Below are 12,944 nucleotides of genomic sequence, written 5' to 3'. Positions count from 1 at the left end.
TATTTTACAAAAACAGACATAAGTAACGGAGGGACTGGTCTCACTACACTTAATGCTTGACAGTTTGAGCTGCAAGAGATCAAATTTTGTGAAATAAATTGTTCAAGTGTTATGTTATAATCTATCCAAATAAATAAAAAGTACTGCTGATCTAAATCCAAACACAAAATCCCACAGCTACCCATCAAAAGCTATCAGCAATGTTCTCCAGAGCTCCTTGTTACAAAAAAACTTTTTCTTGAACAAGTCCATTTAGTGTTAAACTCAAGGCTTTATAGCTGTTGGCTGTCCCAAGGAAGGACTTGAGCCTTGAGGAGAGGTGTGATAATCATGAGATACCTGGGATTATTGATCATTTGCACATACCTGCCCAGGAAATTAGGACGGTTTTGAAAATACCTGTCCAGGGTTAGAAAGAATGCATACTCTGCAGATATATATCCTGGATTGTCTGTCCAAAGGGGCTAGAGATGTGCTCTTTGGATACCTGTATTTGGTAAGAAAGGATACATGCTCTGCAATACCTATCCTTAGTGAGAAGGATTGCATGTTCTCTAAATACTTGCCTTCAGTATGAATGGAACTGATGCCAGCTTTGTGAATATCTGTCCTTGGTTAAAACAGATACATACTTTGCAGATACCTGTCCAAGGTAAGAAGGAATGTATGCTTGGCAGATACCTGTCCAGTGTGATAATAATGCATGCTCTCTACATACCTGCATGTGTGAATGTATGTATTCTCTACCAGTCCAATATGAGAAAAAAAATGGGAATGGATGCTGTGTTATGGATAGAAATTATTGTAGGTAAAATGTCTACTTACTTTGTATACCTGTATTCAGTATTTACTCAAAATGGCTGCTAGAGCACCCCCCCTCCCATCGACTGAATACCTCGTGTAACAAGATGGCGTCTCCATCCGGAGTGAAATCCCGAGATGATGGTGACATCACACTTTGGAGGAAGTGCATTAGATAAGACGCTTAACACTTGACCAATTAAAGATGTATTCTCTGTAATCTTGCATATGATGTATTTCTGCCTTTATAAGGGGCCTGCCGCCCCCCTGATTAAACATTCTGGAGTTTTTCATTTATCTGAACTTGTGTCAGTGTGATTTACTCAGCGTGCTCGCATTCTATTTTAAGCAATCTGGACAGGGGGCAGATACTCACGCAAACACTTGGTTTGATCTAAAAGAGCGGTTCTTTGGATACCTGTTCAAGGAGCAAAATGATATGTATGCTATGGATACTAGTCCAATGTGAGGTGGGATGTATGCTTTGCATACCTGTTCACTATGAGAAGGAATGCATATTCTGTGGATGGGAAAGATTCTGTGCAAATATTTGTCCTGTCTGAGAAAGGATGCATGTTCTACAAATATCTGTCCTGCGTGAGAAAGGATGCATGTTCTACAAATACCTGTTCTGCATTAGTTTTGCAAAAACTTAACAACTCAGGCGTTGGTTATCGTCCGCTAACCTGGTTTTGATCATATGTTTCAGACCGATTGCAATATGTGGCCATGTCTGATAGCACTTCCCTCCCTCTCGCAGTACTCGGCCCCCTGCTATTCACATTATTTATAAATGATCTGCCTAAGGTCTGCAAATGCTCAACTGTACACATGTATGCAGACGACACTGTAATCTACGCTAGTAAAACCAAGCTACCGCAGCTTGAGGCTGTGCTCCAAAACCAATTCACAGAGGTAGAAAAGTGGAGAGCGTCTAAAACTTTTCCTAAACACTGACAGCACTGTTACAATGATCTTTGGAACTGTACCTAAATTACATAAACTAAAAAAATCAACAATTGTGTATCAGAACAAATTTAAATAGCACACGTACAGCAGTCTGCTCTTTTAAATATCTAGGTACATTGCTAGACCCCAATCTTTTGGCCTTCACATTGAAAAAAATCTCTTCAAAACTTTACCCAAAACTAGGTGCCCTATACAGAAACAAATCCTGCCTACACCCTACAGTAAGAAAACAGATAGTGAAACAAATGCTAATGCCGGTTGTAATGGATAGACGGGCACCCCGACTGGGTACCTCAGTTGATAGATGCTCCTAGCGCTTCCTGAGGGCTCCAAGCACTCCAGCCGACACCATAACCACCTTAGACTCCTCCAGAGAGCAAGGCAGGAACAAGCTCTTACAAGAGCTTAGTAGTAATTTAACAAGGGAGTATGACAAGCATTGAAATCCCTTGTAGCAGATTCCCCCAATAAGAGACGGCACTCCAAATTGAGGGTGAAGTAGAACTGATTTACTGAGGCTACCTGCCCTGCTTTTATGCAGGTCTCCCACCTGGTGGACCAGATGGAAGACTGGGAAACATATTGGACATTGACCAATCACAAGCTTACAATCCCACAATGCATCACAATCCCTCCTCTCTGTCCTGGAGATTATTGGGAAGTAATCCAATTATCTCCAAGGACAGAGGCAAAACTCCATTAACCACATGGCAGACAAAAGGACAATAAAAGACATACAAATACATACTGTTACATTTATCACATAGAACATACACATTTTACCTATCCGCAGGTAGCTTAGATCTGAGCGCACATTATTACCGGATGGCGCTCAGATCACATACATACAGTCCAATCGCCATGGAGCCAAAGTCTTTCATACAGTCTTTCAGTATACGGCTGGGCTCCATGGCATAGCTATCTGGGGTAGCATGGTTTAAACAGTAAAGTACCGAATGGACCGGTGTTCAGATAATTGACTGCAGGTAGGAGAAGGGAGGTCGGCGGCTCAGCGGTGTTCGTGGCTTTAACAGTCCGCAGAAAGGCACGAACCAGCCTTTCTGCAGGGAAAAAGAACAGTGTTAAACATGGGGCCATAGTCCAGCGGCAGGAGGCGGGCGACCAGGCTCCTCCAGTGGCCAGGTTGGTTCCACCACACCGGTATAATGACATGAAGGGGTGCTGCCCTGGAACAGCACTGTCCCTTTAAATGTGGGAACCAATTTAGCAAAGAAATAATGCAAAGACACGATGAATGGATTATATCAAGAAATATATATTAAAGAGAACCAACGGATATAAGAACAAAACAACATATAATAAATATATGCAATGCCACAGAATAATATATACAAAAAAATTCAAGATAACCACAATTAGTGCAGGCAGAGTATACTTAAACAGTCCTTTGGTAAGTAAAGTACTTGGGCAGGATTGTGTAGTCACCACTAAAAATAGGTGGGACACAGATCCTAAGCCACAAAGCAAAATATATGACACCAGGTAACAAAGTCCAAAACATGTCAAACAAAATAAGGCAGCAGGGTCAGAATCACTGGAAATAAGGTAGAGGCAGGAACACTGAATCAGAATACAGGATCGGAAGGCACAGGAACGCAGGACCCAGAGGACATGGGACCGCAGGACCAGGTGGACACAGAAACACAAGACCAAGAAGACACGTGAACATAGGATCAGGAAACGCAGGACACAGGATCAAGGAGCGAAGAGTCAGAATCTCAGGAACCAGAAAACAAGAAACAGGAGACAAGATACAATGATCTGACCAGGAGTGAGGGGAGAAACCAGACTATATAGGTGCTAAACAAGGACCAGGTGAAGTGCTAATGAAAAGAAATTAGGAACAGTGCCAAACAGTGATAGTGGTGAGTGTGGGTACTGCATGAGGGCAAATCAACTAAGGAGTGTCGTGACAGCCGGTCATTGATTATGGGGATGTAGTGTATGCACCCGCAATGCAAACCCACCTTAATAAACTTAATATGTTATATAATTTGTTCTTTGTACTAGAATGTAATTTGTTACCCACCACTGTGACATGTTAAAAGAGCTAAACTGGCTGTTGCTGGAATCTCAACGCACTCTTCATCTTTCCAGTCTTGTGCATAAGAGCTTTTCTGGAAAGCTCCCACCCTACCTGAGTAGAATGCTCTCCGCAGCTGTTCCTACCTCCTATAACCTCCGATCCAGTACTAGCACGATATTTAGCATATCGCAATGCAAAAATAAAGTGTCTCGATCCTCCTTTTCCTACAAAGCACCGCAATTATGGAATAACCTCAGGGACACAGTCAAATCTCCATTAATTCTAAAATCTTTTAAGAGATCTATGGCAATATACCTCAGCAAAGAATGCACATGTCATGGTTGAATATTTTTATTACATACTATGTACTACATTTATATATGTGTGTATATATATATATATATATATATATATATATATATATATATATATATATATAGTTTGTATATTGTATTTTTGTAATATTGTATCCTATTGTAACAATGCAATGTTTTGTGGACAAAGACCCAGGGCATACTTGAAAACGAGAAAAATCTCAATGTATCTATCCTGGTAAAATATTTTATAAATAAATAAATAAATTAGAAAGGATGCATGTTCTACCAATATCTGTCCTGGGTGAGAAAGGATGCATGTTCTACAAATACTTGTCCTGGGTGAGAAGGGATGCATGTTCTACAAATACCTGTCCTGGGTGAGAAGGGATGCACTCTTAGCAAGTAATGCAAAGAATGGTAAAAATGGACTCATGCTCTGAAACTCCTGCTAGTAAACTAGGTAGGGGCGCTAAGAATTATTATAATAAAATCATACATACAAAGATAGCAGCAAATTTTGCAATTATGTTTCTTACTCTTAAAAAAAAAGGAAATGAAAGTACAGTGATAGTGCAGTATGTTATGAATAATATGGTGATAAATATATATTCCAAAGGGGCACTCACGTTTTCCAGAGCTTAAAAAGCTCTATTTTAGGAGCCTGGACGGAACAATCCCCGTCTAAGGATTTATTTTTGCTGGTATCAGCTTCCCAAGGTAGTGCAGTTCATCATATGAAAAAATAAGGATGTATACCAATGATACAGTACGTATGTAAAAGTAGTATAATTAAATAATATTAGACCTACTTACATTTGCTAGAGCAATGACCTGATCTAGTGTATGGAGCTTTAGGTGGAACAATCCCCACCTAGGGATATATGTAGATCCAGAACAGCAGAGTGATGGTGAGAGTATTAAGAGCTCAAGAGTGACTAGGTATTAAAACAGAATCTTTATTAATAAACAGAATGAATAAAACTACTGTATGTACTCGAGTGTAAGTCGAGTTTTTCGGCACATTTTTTGTGCTGAAAAACCCCAACTCGACTTATACTCGAGTCACTGTCTGTATTATGGCAACTTACATTGCCATAATACAGACAAGGGGCTGTTGGGGGCTGGCAGAGAGCGTTTACTTACCTTTCCTGCAGCTCTGGTCAGCTCCCTTCTCCTCCAGTTTAAGTCTCGCGAGAGCCGTGGGGTCAGAGTGTTGCCACGGGTTACCGTGGCAACGCTCCGCGCGGCCGCGAGACTTACACTGGGAGCTGACAGGGGAGCTGACCGGAGCTGCAGGAAAGGTAAGTAAACGCTCTCTGCCAGCCCCCCTCCTACACAGCCAGGGCCGTCTTTAACAAGGGGCAAACTGGGCAGCTGCCCCGGGCCCTGTTGCTCCTGGGGGGCCCAAAGCAGCTGCCCTGTGGGCCCCCTGCCCGCAGCCAGGTCTGAACAGCCCACGGGATACTAAGAAATATTCCGGTGGGCTGCTGCAGGTGAGGTAATCAAGGCCCCCCGGCCCTTTAAGAGAGCTCCAGACCGGGCCTCTGTCTTCCTGCCTGCTGGGAGGAAGTGTTGTGAGGTCACTTCCTCCCAATTAACTGAGTGCCGCTGGGGAGGAGGAGGCATACAGGGAGAGAAGGTGACCAAGAGAGAAGGTACAGACCAAGAAGAAGAAGACTCCCATCAATCTCAGCCATCCAGCTCCCACTGGACTACAGGGAAGCCACACTTCTGTAAAGGTAAGGAGGGTGGCTAAACTATGTAAATTGATATGTGTGTGTGTGTATCTGACTGTGTGTGTATCTGACTGTATGTGTGTGTGTGTGTGTGTGTGTATCTGACTGTGTGTGTGTGTATGTGTATCTGACTGTGTGTGTGTGTGTGTATCTGACTCTGTGTGTGTGTATCTGACTCTGTGTGTATCTGGCTGTATGTGTGTGTGTGAGTATCTGACTGTATATGTGTATATCTGACTGTGTGTGTATATCTGACTGTGTGTGTGTGACTGTGTGTGTGTGTGTATCTGACTGTATGTTTGTATATCTGACTGTGTGTGTGTGTTCTGACTGTGTGTGTGTATATTTGACTGTATGTGTGTATATTTGACTGTATGTGTGTGTCTAAATGTGTGTGTCTGACTGTATGTGTGTATATCTGTGTGTGTGTGTATATCTAACTATGTGTGTGTGTGTCTCACTGTGTGTGTGTGGGGGGGGTGTGTATCTCACTGTGGGTCTGTGTATCTCACTGTGTTTGTGTCAGTGTTTGTGTGTATATGCGTGTGGAAATGCATACATCCCATCTAACATTGCACACAAATACATTCCAGGGGAGAGGGGGTGGCGGGGGGGGGGGGGGGCAGGAAAGGGGGGGTGGCAGGGGGCGGCGGGGGGGGCAGGAGGGCAGGATCCAGGGAGCCCAAGCAAATGCATGCCCAGGGTCCAATCAATGTTAAAGACGGCCCTGTACACAGCCCATCCACTGGACCACCAGGGAATGAGAGCCCCCCTCCCTGGCCAGCTAACAAGCAGGGAGGGGGGACGAATAAAAATAAATCAAAATGTAAATAATAAAATAAAATATTAATAATATTTAAAAATAATAATAATGCAAAAAATATTACTAATATAACAAAAAATAATATTAAAATAATAATAATAATACAAATGCCCACCCCCACCAAGGCTCTGCATCACATAAACAAACATACTCTGCATCACACACACACACCGCATTCATACACACACACTGCACTCATACACACACTGCAATCATACACACACACTGCACTCATACACACACTGCATTCATACACACACACTGCATTCATACACACACTGCACTCATACACACACTGCATTCATACACACACACTGCATCTGTACACACACTGCATTCATACACACACTGCACTCATACACACACACTGCATTCATACACACACTGCACTCATACACACACACTGCACTCATACACACTGCACTCATACACACACTGCATTCATACACACACACACTGCACTCATACACACACTGCACTCATACACACACATTGCATCACACACACACTCTGCATCACACACACACACTGCACTCATACACACACTGCATTCATACACACACTGCATTCATACACACACATTGCATCACACACACACTCTGCATCACACACACACACTGCACTCATACACACACTGCATTCATGCACACACACTGCACTCATACACACACACTGCACTCATACACACACTGCATTCATACACACACTGCATTCATACACACACACACACACACACACACACACACACACTGCATTCATTATATACACACACTGTAAATAAATATTCACTTAATATAATTTTTTGGGGATATAATTTTATTTCGAAATTTACCAGTAGCTGCTGCATTTCCCACCGTAGTCTTATACTCGAGTCAATTTTCCCAGTTTTTGGGGGTAAAATTAGGGGTCTCGACTTATACTCGAGTATTTAAAAGTGAACTATATAGTAAAAAGAACTATAAATAAAACCAGTTCTTGTAGGCATTCCTTAATCTCCACTTTCACTATCTGAAAATCCTGGGCTAGTGTGAAAAGAAGACCACACAATGTGGATGCCTGTGCTGAGGAAGGGGGCATGCTTTCTCTGCAGATACCTGTCCTGGGCCATGCATTCTCTGCAGATACCTGTCCTGGGCTATGTACTCTCTGCAGATACCTGTCCTGGGCCATGTAATATCTGCAGATACCTGTCCTGGGCCATGCATTCTCTGCAGATACCTGTCCTGGGCTATGTACTCTCTGCAGATACCTGTCCTGGGCTATGTACTCTCTGCAGATACCTGTCCTGGGCTATGTACTCTCACAACCATTGATAACACATGAAACCTTACCCATTAATATTTGCATTGGTGCCATACATAAGGAAGAGATTACATTTCAGGTGATTGCATCTCCTTCTTGTCCTATCATATTAGGATTTCCATGGCTTAGCAAGCGTAACCCTCATATTGACTGGGCTAATGGGGAAATATTAGAATGGGGTAAGGATTGCTATGAAAGGTGCATATTGCATGTCACCAAAAGAGTGGGCACTATTGAATTACCCACTAGTACACCTCAAAATCCCAAGATCCCTATACAATACCAAGACATTAAAGAAGTATTCAGCAAGACTCAGTCTAATACTCTACCTCGTCACAGACCATATGACTGTTATATGACCATTAACTTACTACCAGGCGCTATGCCACCTAAGGGATCAGTCTATGCTCTATCTCCTCAGGAGAGTAGTGTAATAGAGGAATATATTAAAGATTCATTGAATAAAGGCCATATATGAAAATCATCCTCGTCTGCTGGTGCAGGATTTTTTTTTGTATCATGCATCAATTACAGGGCATTGAACAAAATCACCATTAAGAACGCCTACCCCATTCCTCTTATTACTGAATTATTTGACAGACTCCAGGGCGCTAAAGTGTTTACTAAGCTTGACCTTAGAAGCGCTTACAATTTAGTGAGAATCAAGGAAAACCACGAGCGGAAGACTGCATTTAATACCAGAAGTGGACACTATTAATATCTGGTGATGCCATTCGGGTTGTGCAATGCTCCAGCAGTTTTCCAAGATTTCTTTAACGATGTACTCGGGATTACATTTACTCGTTTGTCTTGGTCTATGTGGATGATATCCTTATTTATTTTCCTGACCTCCAGTCTCAACACGATCACGTTAAACAAGTTCTGCAAACCTTGTTAAAAAAACAACTTTATTGTAAATTGGAAAAATGTATCTTTGACCAGTCTGAAGTACAGTTTTTAGGATATAATATTTCTGCCTCGGGGTTTCAGATGGATCCTAAAAAACTTGAGTCTGTTCTACAGTGGCCTTTACCCACTGGGTTGAAAGCCATTCAAAGGTTTATTGGTTTCGCCAATTATTACAGAAGATTTATAAAGGGATTTTCTTCAGTAAGAGCCCCCATCACCAGTATGACACGCAAGGGGGCTAGTAGTACGACATGGTCTAAGGAGGCTATTGAAGACTTTGAAACTCTCAAACAGCGGTTTGCCTCCGCCTACATATTGATACATCCTGACACCAGTAAGCCTTTCATACTGGAGGTTGATGCTTCAGAGACAGGGGTAGGGGCAGTTCTCTCCCAGAGGGAGAGCCATGAAAGTCTGTTACATCCTTGTGGTTAATTTTCTAGAAAGTTGTCTCCTGCTGAGTGCAATTACGATATTGGCCATAATTGTTGCCCATTATTCTAGCTCTCAAGGAGTGGCAACATATTTTAGAGGGATCCAAGGACCCCCTTTTGATCATTACTGATCACAAAAACTTGGCTTACGTAGGAGATGCCAAGCGATTATCTTCTAGACAAGCTAGGTGGTCTCTATTTCTTTCTCGCTTTAATTTTCTTGTCACTTATAGACCTGGTTCTAAAAATGTCAAGGCCGACGCCATGTCCAGGCAGTTTGATACTGAGGCTATACTAGAGCAAGAAACGTCCCATATCATTCCCCTGGAATGTATCAGTCTCAGGCGCCCTGCGGTAAACCTCAGGACAAACTGTTTGTTCCATTGGGGGAAAGGGTTTATATTGTCGGGATTCCGCGGGTGGCTGCGAGGGGAGGCTGCACTCCGCTCGCAGTACTCACCCTCCAGCCGTCTGCGGTCCCCTCCTCCACATGGGCTCGGCGAGCGGTATCCCTCCAGCCTCGGATGCCGCCCGCGTCTTCCTCCACGTCCCCCAGCGGCATCATGCATGACGCTGCACGCTGGGAGACCGCCCAATATATGACACGCCGGGGTCAGTCACCTGACCCGGCGTTAAAGGTACAGTGCCTCAATCACAGTGGGAGGTTTAGATATCTCCCACGTGTGATTGTTAATTCTGATTGGAAATTATCCAATCAGAATTAACCTTATGGTTTAAATACTTACCTTTCCTGTTCCTCCGTGCCCTGTTGTGGTCTTTGCTTGCTAGTATTGCTACTGAAACTTGATGTATGTGATTCTGGTTACGTACTCTCTGGCTTGTTAATCTGACTTTGTGACTTTCTCCTACCCTTTGACCTCGGCTTGTTTCTCGTTATTCTGTCTTCTGGTTCCCCTTACTCGGCTTGTCTCCTGACTATTCTCTGTGTGCTTAGCCCGGCCACTCTAAGGTCCGGTACTGCACCTTTTCTGTGTGTGTGTGTGTGTTAGCGTGTTGGGTTCCCCGAATCGTGACAAATATCATGAAGGTGTTTCACGACAATGTGTCTGCTGGTCACCCAGGTATTAATAAATCCACTTCTGCTATCATGAGGTCATTCTGGTGGGATTCCCTCAGAAAGGATGTTAAGGAGTATGTGCAGGCTTGTTCTGTTTGTGCGGTTTCCAAAGTGCCTCATAATCTCCCTTGTGGCTTGTTACAACCTCTTCCTATTCCTGAGGTCCCATGGTCCCACTTGTTCATGGACTTCATTGTTGAACTTCCTAGTTCTAACAGTTATACCACTATTCTCATGGTTGTGGACCATTTTTCTAAAATGGCTCATTTTATTCCTCTCAAGAAATTGACGTAATCTCAAGACCTGGTACTAATCTTTATACGAGAAATTGTCCGTCTGCATGGCATTCCTCACAATATAGTATCTGATAGAGGTTCTCAGTTTGTGTCCCGGTTTTGGAGGGCCTTCAAGAAACAATTAGGGATTGAATTGTCTTTTTCATCCTCTTACCTCATCCAGACCAATGGTACAGCTGAGAGGGCTAACCAGTCCTTGGAATTATATATGCGTTGTTTGTTAATAGCACTCAAGACAATTGGTCCGAATTACTACCATGGGCCGAGTTTGCTAGGAACAATGCTGACCATGACTCCTCTGGGCATAGTCCATTTTTTGTTAATAATGGCCGGCATCCTACTGTCCTACCGGCTGTTTTTTCTGGTATGGCTATTCCTGCTTTGGATGACCGTCTGGCTTCCATCCGTGATACCTGGGTTAAAGTTCAATCTGCACTGGGTACTGCTGCTGACCGTTTCAAACATTATACTGATACACGTCGAGGTGCCAACCCTGTTTACCAAGTGGGTGAGAGGGTTTGTTTATCTTCTCGTAACATCAGGCTCAAAATTTGCTCCTTAGTTCCTTGGACCTTTTCGTGTCCTTCGTAGGTTCAATCCTGTTGCGTACTCTCTGGCCCTTCCTCCCTCCTTGAAAATTCCTAATACCTTTCATGTGTCCTTACTCAAACCTCTTGTTTGCAATAAATATACTGTCTCAAGTGTCCCTCCTCCTCCCTTAGTTGTCTCTGGACAGGAAGAGTATGAGGTCTCCTCCATAATTGATTCCATGTTTTCTCGAGGCATTTTACAGTACTTGGTGGATTGGAAAGGTTATGGACTAGCCGATCGTTCTTGGGTTCCGGCATCTGATATACATGCTGGCCGCAAGATTTGCTATTTTCACGCCAAGTTTCCTCTCAAGCTTGGTCCTGCCTGCCCGGTGGGCGTTCTTCAGGTGGGTGGTGATGTCACTTATCATTGTGTCTTTTTCTGTGTCCCTTGACCTCGGCTATCCTGACTATTCTTTGGTACGTTAGTTCGGCCATTCTAAGGTTCGGTATATGTTACCTATCAGTCCTCTGTCTTACACAATTCTATGTGCTGAATCATACTGTAATCCTGACAGGTATGTAGGTACCTGTCCAATATGAGAAGGTATGTAGTTACCTGTCCAATATGAGAAGGAATGTATGCTCTGCAGGTATCTGTCCAATATGAGAAGGAGTGTATGCTCTGTAGTTACCTGTCCAATATGAGAAGGAATGTATGCTCTGTAGTTACCTGTCCAATATGAGAAGGAATGTATGCTCGGTAGTTACCTGTCCAATATGAGAAGGAATGTATGCTCGGTAGGTACCTGTCCAATAAGAGAAAGAATGTATGATCTGCATGTACCTGTCCATTATGAGAAGGAATGTATGTTCTGCAGGTACCTGTCCAATATGAGAAGGAATCTGCTCTGCAGGAGTCCAATGTGTGATGGGATACTTCCTCTGCAGGAACGTGTCCAATGTGGGAAAGGATGCATGTTCTGCAGGTTTCTGTCCAATATGAGACAGAATGTTTTCTCTGCAGGTACCTGAGCAATATGAGAAGGAATGTATATCAAGTGAATAGATGCCTTCGGTTGCAAGGGACAGATGGTCTGCAGATCACTGTCCAGGAAATTATGCAAGCTTAGCAAAAACATGTCTATGTGTGAAGGGATGTATGCTTGGCAGATACTTGTCTGATTTTAAAAAAGATGCATATTCTGCAGACACCGGTTTAAGTTAAGTAGGGAGGTACGCACTGCGTGTACCTGTATAGTGTAAAATGGATTTATACTGTATGGATATCTGTCCAGTGTGAAAAGGGCAGTAAGCAGAGCAGATAACTATCTAATGAGAGAAAGGGTTTATTCTCTGTGTAAAAAAAAACCTGCATGCTCTGTGGATACCTGTCCTAGGTGAGAAGGGTTATATACCAAGCTAGTAAGGGATGTATGCTTTGCAGATACCTGTTCTGTGTAAAAAAAAATATGTATGATGCCTGTCTGATGTGAGTATTTTAAGAAGAGTTTTAAGCTATGTGGATATTTTACCAATGTGTGAATTGATGAACTCCCTAGGTATACCTGTGCAAGGTGAGAATGGGTACATGCTCTCCAGATACCAGGACTTTGTGAGAAAGCATGTATTTTCTGCAGATACCTGTCTAAGGTGAGGAGGGATGTATGCTCTGCATTTACCTGTCTAAGGTGAGAAGGGA

Source organism: Pelobates fuscus, chromosome 3 (genome assembly GCF_036172605.1).
Source record: "Pelobates fuscus isolate aPelFus1 chromosome 3, aPelFus1.pri, whole genome shotgun sequence".
In the NCBI taxonomy this organism is placed as follows: domain Eukaryota; kingdom Metazoa; phylum Chordata; class Amphibia; order Anura; family Pelobatidae; genus Pelobates; species Pelobates fuscus.
Note: the sequence above shows the minus strand (reverse complement) of the source record.